This window comes from Macaca thibetana, chromosome 9 (genome assembly GCF_024542745.1).
Source record: "Macaca thibetana thibetana isolate TM-01 chromosome 9, ASM2454274v1, whole genome shotgun sequence".
Classification (NCBI taxonomy): Eukaryota; Metazoa; Chordata; class Mammalia; order Primates; family Cercopithecidae; genus Macaca; species Macaca thibetana.
In genome coordinates, this window is record NC_065586.1 from 58,118,418 (window position 1) to 58,135,344 (window position 16,927).

At 41.8% G+C, this 16,927-nt stretch overlaps 1 long non-coding RNA gene and 1 pseudogene across 2 annotated transcripts in view; one reads left to right on the top strand and one right to left on the bottom strand.

The window, feature by feature from the left end:
- The window catches only part of LOC126962495 (uncharacterized), a 58,410-nt gene that overhangs the window by 17,655 nt on the left and 23,828 nt on the right, over nucleotides 1-16,927 (bottom strand). The gene's annotated exons all lie outside the window — the stretch shown is intronic.
- Nucleotides 14,058-14,440, top strand: LOC126962479 (60S ribosomal protein L35a-like; annotated as a pseudogene). The gene has a single exon (XR_007728695.1). The product of XR_007728695.1 is annotated as a 60S ribosomal protein L35a-like (transcript).

Consider the following 16,927-nt stretch of genomic DNA (forward strand, 5'->3'; position numbering starts at 1 on the left):
CCGAGATCGTGCCACTGTACTCCAGCCTGGGCAACAAAGCGAGACTGTCTCAAAAAAAAAAAAAAAAAGAAAGAAAGAAAGAAATGTCTTTGGCTACAGGTAACAGAATACCCAGCCAATAGTGGCCTAAACAAATAGAGATTTATTCTTTTCACATAACAAAATCTAGAGGTAGAATGGTTACTGGCATTGGTTTATCAGCAACAATGTCAGGGCTAGTGTCACTACAGTTCTCTTGGTCTTTCCTTCATAGAGGCTGATGGCTGCAGGAACTCCAGCCTTCAAGTCTTCATTCAAGGCAGCAAGCAGAAAGGGCAAGAAGGGGCAGGACCAGCAGCATCCAATGTCTTCCATGAGGAAAGGAAAAGACTTCCTAGAGCCAGGCTGAAGGTTTCAGCTTATGCCTCATTGGTCTGAGCTGTGCCATCTAGTCTTCCTTAGCTGCAAGGGAGTCTGGAATTTCTTGTCTGGGGCTAGGCACATTTTCACCATGAACGGAAGTGGAATGTTGAAGCAAGGAGGAAGAGGAGATGCCATACCTTTCCTCTGAGAGTCATCTCAGCTGCCACAGGGCCCCAAGGCCCCTTCCCAGCCACCCCAGGGACCCTCAGAGAGGAGCCTCTGTGGCCGTCTCAGTGCTACAGACAAGAAGGGCCCACCCAAGGAGCCTGATTTCCCCTGAGCCCCACGGCACTGCTGCTGGCTTTCTCCTTTGGTGATTAATGGTGCTCTGCCAAGCTGGGGAGGCAGCTAATTAGCTATAGACTGATTAAGGACAAGGCAGGCAAAGTCCCAGACATGATAAATGTGAACTTTCCTTCTTCCTTTCCCCTCCACCCCTAGTCCTGCCACCACCAGCTGAAGCCAAGCCTGTGGCCCCCTCACAGTCTGCCTGCATGGGGAGGCCCAGCAGATGTCACCTCCGGCACAATTCACAAGGCCTGGCACCCACCAGGGCATCGTGTAACAGGGGTGGGCATACTGGGTTTCCTTTCAGGGCTCAGCTTCTCCTGCAGCCTTTTCCCAATCTCTGTGCTCTGGAGCAGGCCTGGCACCAGGCATGGGATTTCTCAAACAAACCAAGTCTCTGCCCTAAAGAATCTGCAGCTGAGGGCCGTAGAAATCCAGGGAGGGCTGAGCACAGCAGGACCTAGAGTTGCTGGGTAGGGCTCCAATGAGGGGATTTGGGTGGATTTTGTGCATCAAGAGGGTCACTGCAGAGAGGGGAGGCCCCCTGAACAGGTGTGGAGAAGAAATGAAATGAACAGGCCACAGTCCTGGGGCAGTGGGGAGTCGAGACAGGCCCGGAGCAGTAAGGGTGGGTGCAGAGTAGATAAGGACAGATGGGAAACACGGGCTTAGGTGTGGGGTGGCCCAGCTGTTTCCACCCTCAGTTCCTCCACAACACGCAGCATCTGTGTGCAAACCCCTCCCTGGGCAACCCCGGGTTAGGCCCCCTCTACCTCCAGCCATGATGCCTTGCCTGTATGTACCAGTCCAGAAAGCACATCCAGGTGCAGGTGATTCCACCCCACAGCAGCCTGGGCTGAGTTCTGGTGGAAATGAGCTCGCGAACACATGAATCCTGTACAAGATAAGGCTGTGATACAGACAAAGGATACATTTCAGCAACAGATAACAGGAGAAATTAAGTGAGCATGCCTTTTCAGTTCTGTTTCCTCCCGGGAGACACACACAGGAGGTGGCAACGCTGAACGCCTATCCAGGGCAGGCTTGGGAAGCACCCCCTGCCCCCCATTTTACCTGGTTCACTCTTACCCAGTCCTTGGGTCTCAGCTCAAGTGTCACTTCTTTGGAAAAGCCTCCCCTGACTGCTCAGATTAGATCAGATTCTCTGTTTCCCTTTGTCAAGTGTATCAAGTTCACATGAATGCATTTAAGTGACCGTTTGTCTTTAGTCTTATACATTCAATCAGCAAATATTAATGGAGCTGTGAACTGGGCTAAGGTCTGGGGATACCATGAGACACGAGCCTGCCTTTCTGGAGCTTATGGTCTAGGCAGAAGTCCCAGCAAGGGTTCACTCTAACACCAAAAGCAACACTTCCCCCAGTGCCAGCAGAACAACAACTCGTGCACCAAAGCTATCAAAGCCAGCAGCAAACCACACCCACAACCCTCTCTCCACTCTCCGCCCCCTGCCCCACCCCCCACCCCGCCACCAGGAGGCACTGCTTTGAGAACTATCCCCAGTGTCAGCTTTACTTGTTACTAGTAATGAAATCCCCTATTAAATCCTCATTGGCTGTGGTCATTGGTCACCTGCCAAGCCATCGTTGTGTGGTTAACAATTTGAAATAACAATCCCCACCCATTGTCTCAATTCAAGACATTCTGGAAGGATGATTCCCAGCTTCAGAGCTTTCCATGGAGTTGTTCAACTTCTTCTGCACAGTCCTGCTTCCCTCGCTCCCATACAGGGGTGGTAGTTCCTGAAAGCGTTCCCCAGTAAGACTCCTGCATGCAAATCCCGAGTCTGTTTCGTGGGGAACCTGACCAAAAAAAACAAGTGAGAGCTGAAATCCACCATGGTGTGTGACCACATCTGTCTGGAGGAAGGGACCCCTTTTTCTTTTTTTTTTTCTTTTTTTTTCTTATTATTATTATACTTTAAGTTCTAGGGTACATGTGCATAACGTGCAGGTTTGTTACATATGTATACTTGTGCCATGTTGGTGTGCTGCACCCATCAACTCGTCATTTACATCAGGTATAACTTCCAATGCAATCCCTCCCCCCTCCCCCCCCCCCCTCCCCCCCCTCCCCCCCCCCCTCCCCCTCCCCCCCCCCCCCTCCCCCCCCCCCCCCCCCCCCCCCCCCCCCCCCCCCCCCCCCCCTCCCCCTTCCCCCCCCCCCCTTCCCCCTTCCCCCTTCCCCCTTCCCCCCCCCCCCCTCCCCATGATAGGCCCTGGTGTGTGATGTTCCCCTTCCCAAGTCCAAGTTATCTCATTGTTCAGTTCCCACCTATGAGTACAGCCAACAGACACATGAAAAAATGCTCATCATCACTGGCCATCAGAGAAATGCAAATCAAAACCACAATGAGATACCATCTCACACCAGTTAGAATGGCAATCATTCAAAAGTCAGGAAACAACAGGTGCTGGAGAGGATGTGGAGAAATAGGAACACTTTTACACTGTTGGTGGGATTGTAAACTAGTTCAACCATTATGGAAAACAGTATGGCGATTCCTCAAGGATCTAGAACTAGATGTACCATATGACCCAGCCATCCCATTACTGGGTATATACCCAAAGAATTATAAATCATGCTGCTATAAAGACACATGCACATGTATGTTTATTGCGGCACTATTCACAATAGCAAAAACGTGGAATCAACCCAAATGTCCATCAGTGGCAGACTGGATTAAAAAAATGTGGCACATATACACCATGGAATACTATGGGACCCCTTTTTCTAATCTGCATGACAATGTCCTCTGATGACTTGATAGTAGCCCGGCCCACCCCACCCCACCCAGCCTAGAAGGTGGACCAGGGATACAAGCCAGTGCCAGAATGGCCTTGGCACAGGAGAGGGGAGGGAATAGATCCTTGCAGCCAAGTGATTTAGAAGATTCCAGAGGAGAGTATATCTGTGGTAAGAAGCCCACCAGCCCCTGCAGTCTGATTCTAGCTGATTAAGAGGCATCCAGGGCCTGTATTTCAGCAAGACAACCAAGAAATAAGCCAAGGGAAATTGTTAATCTGTGTGCCAGGGATTCCCAACAATGCAGTTCCAGACCAGCCCCAAACATCCTAACTCAGACCCAGTGTGTGGGAACTTGCCTGCATGGGAGCGGGAGGAGGGAGTGGGGGAAGCGGGAAGAAATTAGGCTTGCACAAACTTAGTAATTGAAATCATTAATAGCAGTAAAATAAGTTGTCTATCCTACATGTAATTTGTAGTAATGTTTCGTTACTGAGATTAATTTCTAGTAATGAAATACTAATTAAACCATTTATTGAGTAATGTATTTGCTTGGTGGTGTTTTATGGGTGTTCGCTTATAAATATTTTAATTACTTTTGCTAAGTAATTAGAATTTGCTAAATATTTCCAAACTATTTATTAATTTCTAGCAATTCTCAGCCAACCCACAAGTAATTGTTTTACTTTATATCAGTAATTAAAGTCTTTTTAAAAAAACTTTGAGTGAAGAGGAAGACGTAAATGAAGACTTGTCTGTTCTATTCACATGAGACTGGTGTGTTACAGCAAAAAAAAGAGACAAAAGTCACTCATGATCCAACATTACTCAAATGCTGTTAACATTTTTATTTATATTTTCACAGACTTTTCCTACGGGTGCATGTACTATTTTTTCAAGGCTGAGATCATATCAACTACATGTATTCAGGATACCAAACTTTGCCAATTTTTATATTATAGTTTCTATTCTATTAAAATACCAAACTGTTCTAGAGGGGCAGTCTCTTTACAACTTTGAGAGAGTTTTTGAAAGTAATACTTTTTCTACCTCTAAGCACTACTATGTATCAGACACTATGCAAAGTAATGTACACAGTCTAACTGTAACCTTCACAACATGGCACTATAAACTAATCTGGAGCAGTAACCTCTGTAAAACTGGGTGTCCACACGGTGCAGTCTCAGCAAAAACGTCACCTTTAACAAAATAATGACTAAAACAGAGGAATTTATCTACTTTTATCTATAAAAATAGGATCAGAATGAATATATTGTCCTGAGGTCTGCTCTTCTCACGTAAAATATTACAACCATCTTTCCCTATCAATTAATATGAGGTGGGGTGCGGTGGCTCACGCCTGTAATCTCAGCACTTTGGGAGGCCGAGGTGGGTGGATCACATGAGGTCAGGGGTCCGAGACCAGCCTGACCAACATGGTGAAACCACATCTCTACTAAAAATACAAAAAAGAAAAATTAGCCCGGCTTGGTGGCGCATGCCTGTAATTCCTGCTACTTCGGAGGCTGAGGCAGGAGAATCACTTGAACCTGGGAAGTGGAGGTTGCGGTGAGCTGAAATCATGCCATTGCACTCCAGCCTGGGCAACAAGAGTGAAACTCTGTCTCAAAAAAAAAAAAAAAAAAAAAAAGAGACAGCAGCAGTGTCCTTTTCAATAGATGCATGGTATTCTATGAAGTTACCTTCATTTATTACTCAATCTCTAATTGCTGGATATTTTGGTTGTTTTCAGTTGTTCACGACTGTGAACAAAACTCTCAAGGATATCATTATATGCTGATCTTCGTGCACTTGTCCAACTATTTTCTTAGAACACATTCCTAGAAGTGGAATTGCTGGGATAAAGTGTATGAACATTTTTAAGACTTTTGATACTGCCCAAATGCCTCAAGAAAGACCAGACAAATTTACACTCCCTCAGTGGAGTTGAAAGTCTTGTTTCACTGCACTATGTGTGACTATTATTATTATTGTTGTTATTTTGAGACAGGGTCTCACTCTGTTGCCCAGGCTGGAGTGCAGTGGTGTAATCACGGCTCACTGCAGCCTCGACCCCCACCCCCGGTTCAGGCGATCCTCCCACCTCAGTGTCCTGAGTAGCTGCAACAACAGGCGCACACCACCATGCCCAGCTAATTTTTGTATTTTTTGTAGAGATAGGGTTTTGCCATGTTGCCCAGGCTGGTCTCAAACTCCTGGGCTCAAGTAATTCACCCGCGTTACCTCCCAAAGATTATAGGCATGAGCTACTGTGCCCAGTTGATTATTATTATTTTAAATCTATGTCACTTGTTTCCACTCCCTAGTCTAAGCAGAGAGATGGCCCAGAAAAACATTCTGAACCAGAGAGTCTCACAACCCATTTCCCATGACGAATCAATGGTTGGCTGGCAGAAGACCTATAGGCTATGTCTCCATAACTTAAATAGCATCAGGATGTATAAAGCCATTTTCTACCATACCATTCACCTTTGCCCCACAATCTCCTTTCCCCCCAGGGACTCTGCCTCCTTGAGGGCATCACCAAGGCACAGGTGGCTTGGCTCCTCGCTGGCAGACACCCGCCCTGTGTGTTGGCAGAATAGGCACCTATCACTGGGCTCTCTCTTTAGCTCTTGACAAAATATCTCCCCCACCAGCGTGTCACAGCACCTTGAACGACTGCCACTGGCGGCATATACTAAGCAGTTTTCTAAACATTCAGAAGTTGTCTCAGGTGACATTTTATGAGCTAATAAGTGTTTTGGAGGCTCTCCCATCTTCTTTCCAAAGCTCCCCTCTCACCTACTGCCAAGTGACCCTGGTGCCTTTGGCCATCTGAATGCCTGACTCTAGCCCTCTTTTCCCTCTTCTGACGGCCACCTGAAGTCCTTTTTTTAAAACGAGAGAAACACCTTCCTTCTCCAAACAGAGCAAGAAGATATTTTACAGGGAGGAGATATTTCAACAACTCTTTCAATAAAGAGAGGGAGGCAAAGAGTGAGAGTGACTTGGGAGGAGGCTTAGGGTAGAGACAGAATGGGAACCATTGCAGCTGCCTCACTCCTGGCAAGATTCTCGAAGCAGGGCACACTGCTGGTGCCCAATCTGTGTTTGCTGCTTCCCTAAAGAATGGATAATTCCCACAGGCGTGTCCCTATGGCGACATCTTCCATTACTTCCTTTACTTTCTGTATCCATTTGCTCTCTCTCCAGAAAGTTCCAGATCTCAGGCACCTTCCCAAACTCTCGAAAGTCCCAGGAGAGGGGAGAAGAGGGATGAGGGCCCTGAGCACTTCTGCCACTCCCCAGAGAGGTCAGGGAAACAAGGCCCAGCTCCCCTTAGCAGAAATCCCCTCTCCCCTTGGACCAGAAAAGGGTTAATTTTATAATTGCTAACATCTATTAGATCCTTACAATGTTTCGGGCCCTCTGTTAAGCACTTTTCTCACATGATGTCATTGAAATAATAGATTTCTCCTAACTTACCTGTTGAGAAAGTGAGACTTGTAGAGTTTAAGTGAGAGGCATCAGGATCAGAATCCAGGTATCTCTTTTTCCAGAGCCAAAGCCTTAAGTACCATCTTCTGTTGTCTTCTACAGTAAGTGTTCCATAAACTCAGGAGGTTTATGAGTTGAAAAAAGGTGAAAAAAGGAAAAGAGAGAGAGTGAGGGAAAGAGGGCAGAAGGAAACTTTATGTCATTGTAATACAGGGGAAATAGCATCAGTTGCCATAAGTAGAAGGTAACATTAACATAAAGACATTATGATCACAATTTAAAATGTTGGTCTACACGTCATCTAAAGTCACTGTTTCTATTCTTAAGAAACACTGGAACATTTGATCTCTGAGGTCCATTTCTAGCACACAATTCTATAATTTCCAAGGATTAAGTAATCTGTTTTCTTAAGATAAACTTCCATGGACCTTGGATGCATGGGTAATAAAATCCTAAGGACAGATGCTGGGTCTTATTTATCTCTATATTTTCTGTAAGCATTTAGTACAACATCTGGCCCAGGATGGATGTGTAGAAGATTAATTATAAATTCCTTTCCCCTCTCTAGGTATTGGTGTTCCAATCCAAAGAATAAAAGCCCTGGATTAGGTGATCCTGAAGGGTGCTTTTTGCTCTGCAAGCCACTGGTCCACTGAACCTAAGTGGTCCTTTCCTTACTGGTTCTCTGGCTTTCTGCTTCATCAGTCCTGTGGTTGGCAAAATTCTAAAGATGGTTCCCCAAGACTCCCATACCCTGGTTATTCAACCAAACACTAATCTAGGTACTGCTGTGGAGAATTTTTTTTTTCTTTTCTTTTCTTTTTTTTTTTTGAGATGAAGTCTAGCTGGAGGGCAGACTTCCAGCCTCCCAGGCTGGAGGGCAGTGGCATGATCTTGGCTCACTGCAACCTCCACCTCATGGTTTTAAGCGATTCTCCTGCCTCAGCCTCCTGAGTAGCTAGGATTACAGATGCCTGCCACCACGCCTAGCTAATTTTTGTATTTTTAGTAGAGATGGGGTTTCACTGTGTTGGCCAGTCTGGTCTCAAACTCCTGACCTTGTGATCGGCCCACCTCAGCTTCCCAAAGTGCTAGGATTACAAGTGTGAGCCACCGTGCCCCGCCGATATTTTTTTTTTTTTTTTTAAGAGAGGGTCTCACTTTGTTGTCCATGCTGGAGGACAGTAGCACGATCTCAGCTCATTGTAACCTCAGCCTCCTGGGCTCAAGCCATCCTCCTACCTTAAGTCAGCCTTCCAATTAGCTGGGACCACAGGCACGCACCACTACGCCCAACTAATTGTTATATTTTTTGTAGAGATGGGGTTTCATCATGTTGCCCAGGCTGGTCTCAAACTCCTGGGATCAAGCAATTCACTCGCCTTGGCCTCCTAAAGTGCTGGGATTACAGCTGTGAGCCACTGCACCCAGCCAGAATTTTTCAGATATAATTAAAGACTCAAGTCAGTTGACCTTAAGATAGAGATTAGCTGGGTGGGCTTAACCCAGTAAGGCAAGCCTTTTAAAAGCAGAGAGTTTTCTCCAGCTGGTAGCAGAAAAATAAGTCAGGAGAATTCAATGCATGGGAATTCTCTGTTGCTGAGATTAAGGGGGCCACATGGAAGGATCTCAGATTGTCCTCAATAGACTGAGAGTGACCCCCTAGCCAGCAAGAAGATGGGGACCTCAGTCCCATAGTTACCAGGAACTGAATCTGCCAACAACCTGAATGAGGTTGGAAATGGATTCTTCTCCAGAGCCTCCAAGAAGGTCCCAGCCTGGCCAACATCTTGATTTTGGCCTTATGAGATCCAAAACAGAGAAACCAGACAAGCCACCTGGACTTCTGACCCACAGAGCTGAGACACAATAAACCGGTGTTGTTTTCAGCTGCTGTGGTTCTGGTCATCTGTTATGCAGCAGAAGAAAGTGAGTACAATTCCCTATCCTATTCCTACCAACCCATGCTCCTCCCCAGAGCTCCCTAACATTTAGCAACACGTGCCTCACTTCTAAGGCAAATAATAATAATAACGATGATGATTTGAAAATCAGTTTTGGGAATTTTCAGCTTAGGCTTTTTTTTTTTTTTTTTTTTTTTTTTTGACAATTCTGTGTAGGTCTAACAAGGAAGAATTAAATATTGAGTTTCTACTGTGTTTCCAGGTCCTCCATTGGAACATATAATTTGAACCTAAAATTGTGAATAGACAGGGTGAGTAGAAGCATGAGAAAAGTGGAAGAACAATGTGCACTGGAGATGCTTAGTAGGCATAATAGAAGAAGCAAAACTCTGAGGTGGAATAGACTGCAAATTAGCAGAGAGACGGTAAGGAATAGATATTCTAGGCTGATGAGGTAGCCCAAAGAAACAGAAGTAGAAATGAGAATGATGTTGGCCAAAGTCAGTTCCTGAGGGTATGCCAGGTTTCTCCAGCCTTATGTTTGGAAGCTAGTTACCATGCCATGCTGCCAGTTGATAATGTCAGGGAAACAGATGAAAAGTGTGTTTCTAGTGAGGAATGGGGGATGTCTTAGTCTTGGACAAAGAAAAGTGAAAAGTCTTCAGCAAAAGGTCTGGAAGGAGGAGTGGAAGAAGAACAGAAAACAAAAGAACACATGGCAAACATTGCTGTGAAACAGATTCAAGTTATGATGAATCAGAAATGAAGGCCAGGAGGGAGGGACAAAGACAGAGGTTCATGCCTGCGTTCCCATCCACACCACCATGGAAGCAGGGGAGAAGAGATAAACCATCAGCTTCTGAGCCTTGCATGAGCCACCAGGAGATCATATAGGTGGAAGTCTGGACCTTGAATAAATAGGCTCACTACAAGGAAATGCCCATGTTGGGATAAAGGAGAACTATGGTTAGAAAGATAGGTTGGGACTAGACTGTTAGTGATCCTGAGAGCCAGAGGTTTGCAATCTTGGCTGAACATTGAAATCACCTGGGGATCTCTTAGAAATACTGATATCTAGATCCTATCTCAAAAACTCTAATGTAATTGGCCTGGTTTGGCTGGGTTCTCAAGAGTTTTAAAAGCACCACAGATTACCCTGCTATTCTACCAGGGCTGAGAACAGCAGATATAGAGTTTGGACCTTATCCCGTAGCCAGTGGAGGCCATTAAGGATGTGTCACTGAAATTATACAATGGAAAATAATTGGAAAGAAAATTTAGTCAAGTAAAAATAATGATAGCAAACACCAATATAGCATTTTTTGCATCTCAGTGTTCTGGGCACTTTTCTAAGTTTACACACACACATACATTCTAAATTATCACAACAACCCTATAAGGTAGCTACTGTATTATCCACATTTTAGAGATAGGAAAACTAAGGCTCAGAAAAGTTAATACCTTGCTCATGATCACAATGCAAGTAAATGATGGAATATTGAGATTTGAATCCTTGAAGTTTGATTTCAAAGTCCATACTCTTAATTTTGTTTCTGGATATGGTGGATTGACTCATATCAGACCAGCCTTCTTGCCAAAAACAACTAGGAAATCTGATTTGAAAATGAAGAAAAGTTAACAGGGAAATGAAGACAAAGATCATGAAGAAAATGAGATCATTCATGTGAAGCAGACATCTGACTGCATTTTTCTCCAGAAGTAATTTGCAGATTTGCACACAAATAGTTGAAGGATCCAGAAGCTGAGCAGAGATTTCAGCAGTCTCCTGGGACTCAGGGTTAAAGAAAAAAAAAAGACTTCTAGGCTGGCATAAGCATAGGAACCTAGAAAGCATCTCCAGCTTTCCACTGGGACTCCTGATGGGATATAGTTTTAAAATAAGGCCTAACCTTATTTCTAGAATATATAAATAAATCAGCCATTGCAAAAGCTGAAGCACAAATTTAAACCAGCCTGATCCAAGATGAGATTAAGATGATTTGACCCTGACATGAGACAAAAGAAAATCCTCTCTGGAGGAAGAAAGTGTTACCTAGAGCCTCAAATCTGCACTATAATTTCTTATGCATAATGTCCAGCATTTAATAAGAAATTATAAGACTTACCAGGAGATAAGACCAAGTGACCAAAAACCGGAGAAAGACTAAATAATAAAAATGGACTTATAGGTGACTTATATATGGGAGTTCTCAGATAGAGTTTTTTAAAATGTCATTAATATGTTAAAGAAAATTAATTCCAAGTGGAGAATTTCAAAGAGAACTTACATATGTTTTTAAAAATAATCAAATAGAAAAACTTAAACTGAAAAACACAATAACTGACATTAAGAAATGGATAGATAGGCTTAACAGCAGAGTAGACACAGCTGAAGAGAGAATTAGCTAAAAAAATCAGTAGCAAACATACAAGCTGAAACAAAAGGAGAAAAAAGGAAGACAAAATTAAAGATTTGGAACATGGTGAAAAGGCATCACATATGTGTAATTGAAGTCTCAGAAGGTGAGGAGAGAGAAAATAGAGCAAAAATAATATTTAAAGAGATTATTGACTATGAATTTTCCCCAAACAAAAAACATCGAGCCACATATTCAAAAAATGCTAAGACATCCAAGTAGAATAAATACAAGAATACTACACCCACACTTTTGGCACATCAGAGTAAAACTGCTCAAAGACAAAGAAAAACCTTTAAAAACAGAAACATAGACTGAAGGTGAAGGACTAGAAAAAGATATTCCAAAAAAAAAACAAAAAACAAAAAACAGAAACCAGAAGCAAGCAGAAGTAGTTATACTTAGATAAAAGAAACTTTAAGTCGAAAACAGTAAAAAGAGACAAAAGTGTCATTATATAAGGATAAAGGGATCAATTCAACAATAGGGTATAACAATTGTTAATATACATGCACCCAACACTGGAGCACCTGCTATATCAAGCAAATATTACTAGATATAAAGGGAGATACAGTAGCCAGGCACCAAGGCTTGTGCCTATAATCTCAGCTACTTGGGAGTCTGAGGCAGGAGGATCACTTAAGGCCAGGTGTTCAAGACCATCCTAGGCAATATAGCAAGACTTCATCTCTACATTTGATCATAGCCAAAAGGCCAAGAAGCAAATGAGAACCCATCTCTAAAAACAAATTTTTTTGAGTTATGCATGGTGGCACACATCTGTAGTCCCAGCTACAAGAGAGACAAGAGAATCACTTGAGCCCAGGAATTCAAGGCTGCAGTGAGCCATGATCATGGTACTGCATTCTCACCTGGTGACAAAGTAAGATCCTGTCTCTGAAAAAATAAAATAAATTAAATTAAAGGGAGAGATAGGCTCCAATATAAAATTGTTGGGGACTTCAACATTCCACTCTTAGCATTGGACAAATCATCTAGACAGAAAACCCACAAAGAAACACTGGATTTTCACTGCACTTTAGGCCAAATGGACCTAGCAGACATTTACAGAACATTTCACCCAACAGCTGCAGAATGCATATTCTTTTCATCAGCACATGGAACATTCTCCAGGACAGACCGCATGTTTGGCCACAAAGCAAGTCTCAACAAATGTAAAACAATCGAAATCATATCAAGTATCTTTTCTGACCACAATGAAACAAAACTAAAAATCAATAACAAGAGGAACATTTGAAACTGTACAAATACCTGAAAATTAAACAACATAGGTCAATGAAGAAATTAAGAAGAAAGTTTTAAGAACACAACATATCAAAACCTACAGGATACGGCAAAAGCAGTGTTAAGAGGGAATTTTATAGCAATAAATTCCAACATCAAAAAAGTAGAAAAAGTTCAAATAAAAAACCTAACAATGCATCTCAAGGAACTAGAAAAGCAAGCATAAACCAACCCTAAAATTAGTGGAAGCAAAGAAATAATAAAGGTCAGAGAAGAAATAAATGAAATTAAGGCCAAAAAATACAATATATTAACAAAATGAAAATTTGTTTTTTAAAAACATAAATTGAATGGACAAACCATTAGCTAAACAAACCAAGAAAAAAAAGGAAAAGATTCAAATAAATAAAATCAAAACTGAAAAAGGTATTACAACTGATACCACAGAAACACAAAGGATCATTAGAGACTATTATAAACAACTATATGCCAACAAATTAGAAAACCCAGTGGAAGTGGATACATTCCTGGACACACACAACCTATCAAGATTGACTCAAGAAGAAATAAAAGCCTGAACAGACCAATTACAAGTAACAAGATTCAATCTGTAATAAAATTCTCCCATCAAAGAAAGCCCCAGGACCCAATGGCTTAACAGCAGAATTCTACTAAACATGTAAAGAACTAATACAAATTCTTCTCAAACTTTTCCAGAAAATTGAAGAAGAAAGAATTCTTCCAAACTCATTCTATGAGGCCAAGGTTACCCTGATACCAAAACGAGACAAAGACACAACAACCAAAGCTCTCAGCCAATCTCCCTGATGAATATAGATGCAAAATGCTCAATAAAACATTAGCAAGCCAAATCCAGCAGCCCAAAAAAAAGATCGTTCACCATGATCAAGTGACCATGGAACCCCTGGATTCATTCTAGGGATGCAAGGATGATTTGATATAAGCAGGTCAATAAATATGGTACATCACATCAACAGAATGAAGGACAAAAACCGTATGATCATCTCAATAGATGCAGAAAAAGCAGTTGATAAAACTCAATATTCATTCATAATTAAAGCTCTCAATAAGTTAGGTATAGAAGGAACACATCTTAACGAATAAAAACCATAAATGACAAACGCACAGCCAACATCATACTCAACGGGAAAAGATCCTGTAAGAGCTGGAACAAGACAAGAATGCCCACCGCACCACTTCTATTCAGTATAGTACTGGAAGTCCTAAACAGGGCAATTAAGCAAGATTAAAAAAAAAAAAAAGGATATCCAAATCGGAATGGAGGAAGTCAAACTGTCCCCGTTTGCGGACATCATCTTATATATAGAAAAGCTTGGCCAGGCATGGTGGGTCATACCTGTAATCCCAGCACTTTGGGAGGCAGAAGCAGGAGGATTATATGAGGCAAGGAGTTTGAGACCAGCCTGGGCAACAAAAAAAGACTCCATCTCTATTTAAAAAAAAAAAAAAAAAAATGCATCTTGGCTCCTGTGGAGGCCTGCTGGGAACGGGACTTCTAAAAGGAACTATGTCTGGAAGGCTGTAGTCCAAGGCCATTTTTGCCGGCTATAAGCGGGGTCTCCGGAACCAAAGGGAGCACACAGCTCTTCTTAAAATTGAAGGTGTTTATGCCCGAGATGAAACAGAATTCTATTTGGGCAAGAGATGCGCTTATGTATACAAAGCAAAGAACAACACAGTGACTCCAGGCGGCAAACCAAATAAAACCAGAGTCATCTGGGGAAAGGTAACTCAGGCCCATGGAAACAGTGGCATGGTTCGTGCCAAATTCCGAAGCAATCTTCCTGCTAAGGCCATTGGACACAGAATCCGAGTGATGCTGTACCCCTCAAGGATTTAAACTAACGAAAAATCAATAAATAAACGTGGATTTGTGCTCTTGTAAAAAAAAAAAAAAAAAAAAAAAAAAAAAATGGTTTAAATTAGCTGGGTGTGGTGGTGCATGCCTGTAGTCCCAGCTACTTGGGAAGCTGACGCAGGATGATCACTTGAGCACAGGAGATCAAGGCTGTTAGACAGCTATGATCACGCCACTGCACTCCAGCCTGGGCAACAGAGCTAAACTCTGTCTCTGTAACAAAAAAAAAAAAAGAAAAGGAAAGATGTTGTTTTATGATAGTCTCAATAAAAAAGAGAAAAAAGACAGAAAAGAAAACCCTGAATGTGCCACCAAAAAAACTCTTAGAACAGATAAATGAATTCAGCAAAGTTGCAGGATACAAAATCAACATACAAAAATCAGTAGTGTTTCTATACACCAATAATAAACTAGCTAAGAAAGAAATTAAGAAAGCAGTCCCATTCATAATAGCTACACAAAAAATCAAACACCTAGGAATAAATTTAACCAAGAAGGTAAAAGATCTGTATGATCTTTTACTATAAAACACTGATGAAAAAAATTTAAGAGGATACTAAAAAATGGAAAGACAGGCCGAGTGCGGTGGCTCATGCCTATAATCCCAGCCCTTTGGGAGGCCGAGGCGTGTGGATCACCTGAGGTCAGGAGTTCTAGACCAGCTTGGCCAACATGGTGAAACCCTGTCTCTACTAAAAATACAAAAATTAGCTGGGTGTGGTGACATGTGCCTGTAATCCCAGGTACTCAGGAGGCTGAGGCAGGAGAATCGCTTGAACCCAGAAGGCAGAGGTTGCAGTAAGCCAAGATCGCACCATCGCACTCCAGCCTAGGGGACAAGAGCAAGACTTCGTCTCAAAAAAAAAAAAAAAAAAAAAAATGAAAAGACATTTCATATTCATGGATTGGGAGAATTAATATTGTGATAATGACCATACTACCAAAAGCAATCTACAGATTTAATGCAATCCCTCTTAAAATATCAATAACATTCTCCACGGAAATAGAAAAAAAAATCCTAAAATTTGTATGGAACTGCAGAAGACCCCAAATAGCCAAAACAATCATGAACAAAAAGAACATAGCTGGAGGCATCATAATACCAGAATTCAAAATATCCTACAAAGCCATAGCAACTAAAACAGCATGGTACTGGCATAAAAACAGAAAACAAACATATAGGTCAATGGAACAGAACAAGAACCCAGAAATACATCTGTGTGTTTACAGCCGACTGATTTTCATCAAAGGTGCCAAGAACACTCACTGGGGAAGGGAGAGTTTCTTCAATAAATGGTGCTAGGAAAACTAGATATCCACATGCAGAATAAATGAAACTAGACACTTATCTCTCACCATATAAAAAATTAAAATAAAGACTTACATGTAGGACCTAAAATGATGAAACTACTAGAAGCAAACATAAAGGAAATGCTTCCAGACATTGGTCTGGGCAAAGATTTTACAGAGAAAACCTCAAAAGCACAAGCAACAAGCAAAAATAGACAAATGATATTACATCAAACTAAAAAGCCCCTGTACAGCAAAGGAAACAATTAACAGAGTGAAGAGACAACTTGAAGAATTGTAGAAAACATTTTCAAACCATTATCTGACAAGATATCTAGAATACATAAGGAACTCAAACAACTGAACAGCAAAATAATAATTATTATTATTATTTGATTTTAAAATGGGCAAATGAGCTGAATAGACATCTCTCAAAAGACAGCATACAAATGGTCAACAGGTACATTTTTTAAATGCTCAGCATCACTGATTACCAGAGAAATACAAATTAAAATCACAATAAAATATCATATCACCCCAGTTAGAATGGCCATTATCAAAAAGGTTTTTTAAAAAATGCTGGTGAAGATGTGGAGAAAAGGAATTATTACACACGGTTAGTGGAAATGTAAATTAGGACAGCCATTATGGAAAACAGTATGTAGCTTCCTCAAAAAACTATAAATAGAACTACCATATAATCCAGCAATTCCACTACTGGGTATATCCAAAGAAAACGAAATCAGTATGTCAAAGAGATTATCTGCACTCCCATGTTTACTGCAGCACCATTCACAATGGCCAAGATATAGAATCTATATAAGCATCCACCAACAGATGAATTGATAAAGAAAATATGTTACATCTACATAATGGAATACTATTGAGCCATAAAAAGAACAAAACCCTGTCATTCGTGGCAACATGGATGTGCCTGGAGGACATTATGTTAAGTGAAATAAGCCAGACACAGAAAGACAAATACTAAATGTTTTCACTCATATGTAAAATCTAAAAGGGTTGATTTCACAGAGGTAGAGAGCAGAATAGTAGAATAGCGATTCCTAAAGGTAGGGAAGGGTAGGGGCCAGGGGCAGCGTGGGTGGGAATAGCCAAAGGTTGGTTAATAGATATCAAAGTAGAGCTAGACAGGAGGAATAAGTTCTAGCATTCTAAAACACTACAGCATAACTATAATTAACAACAATTTGTTG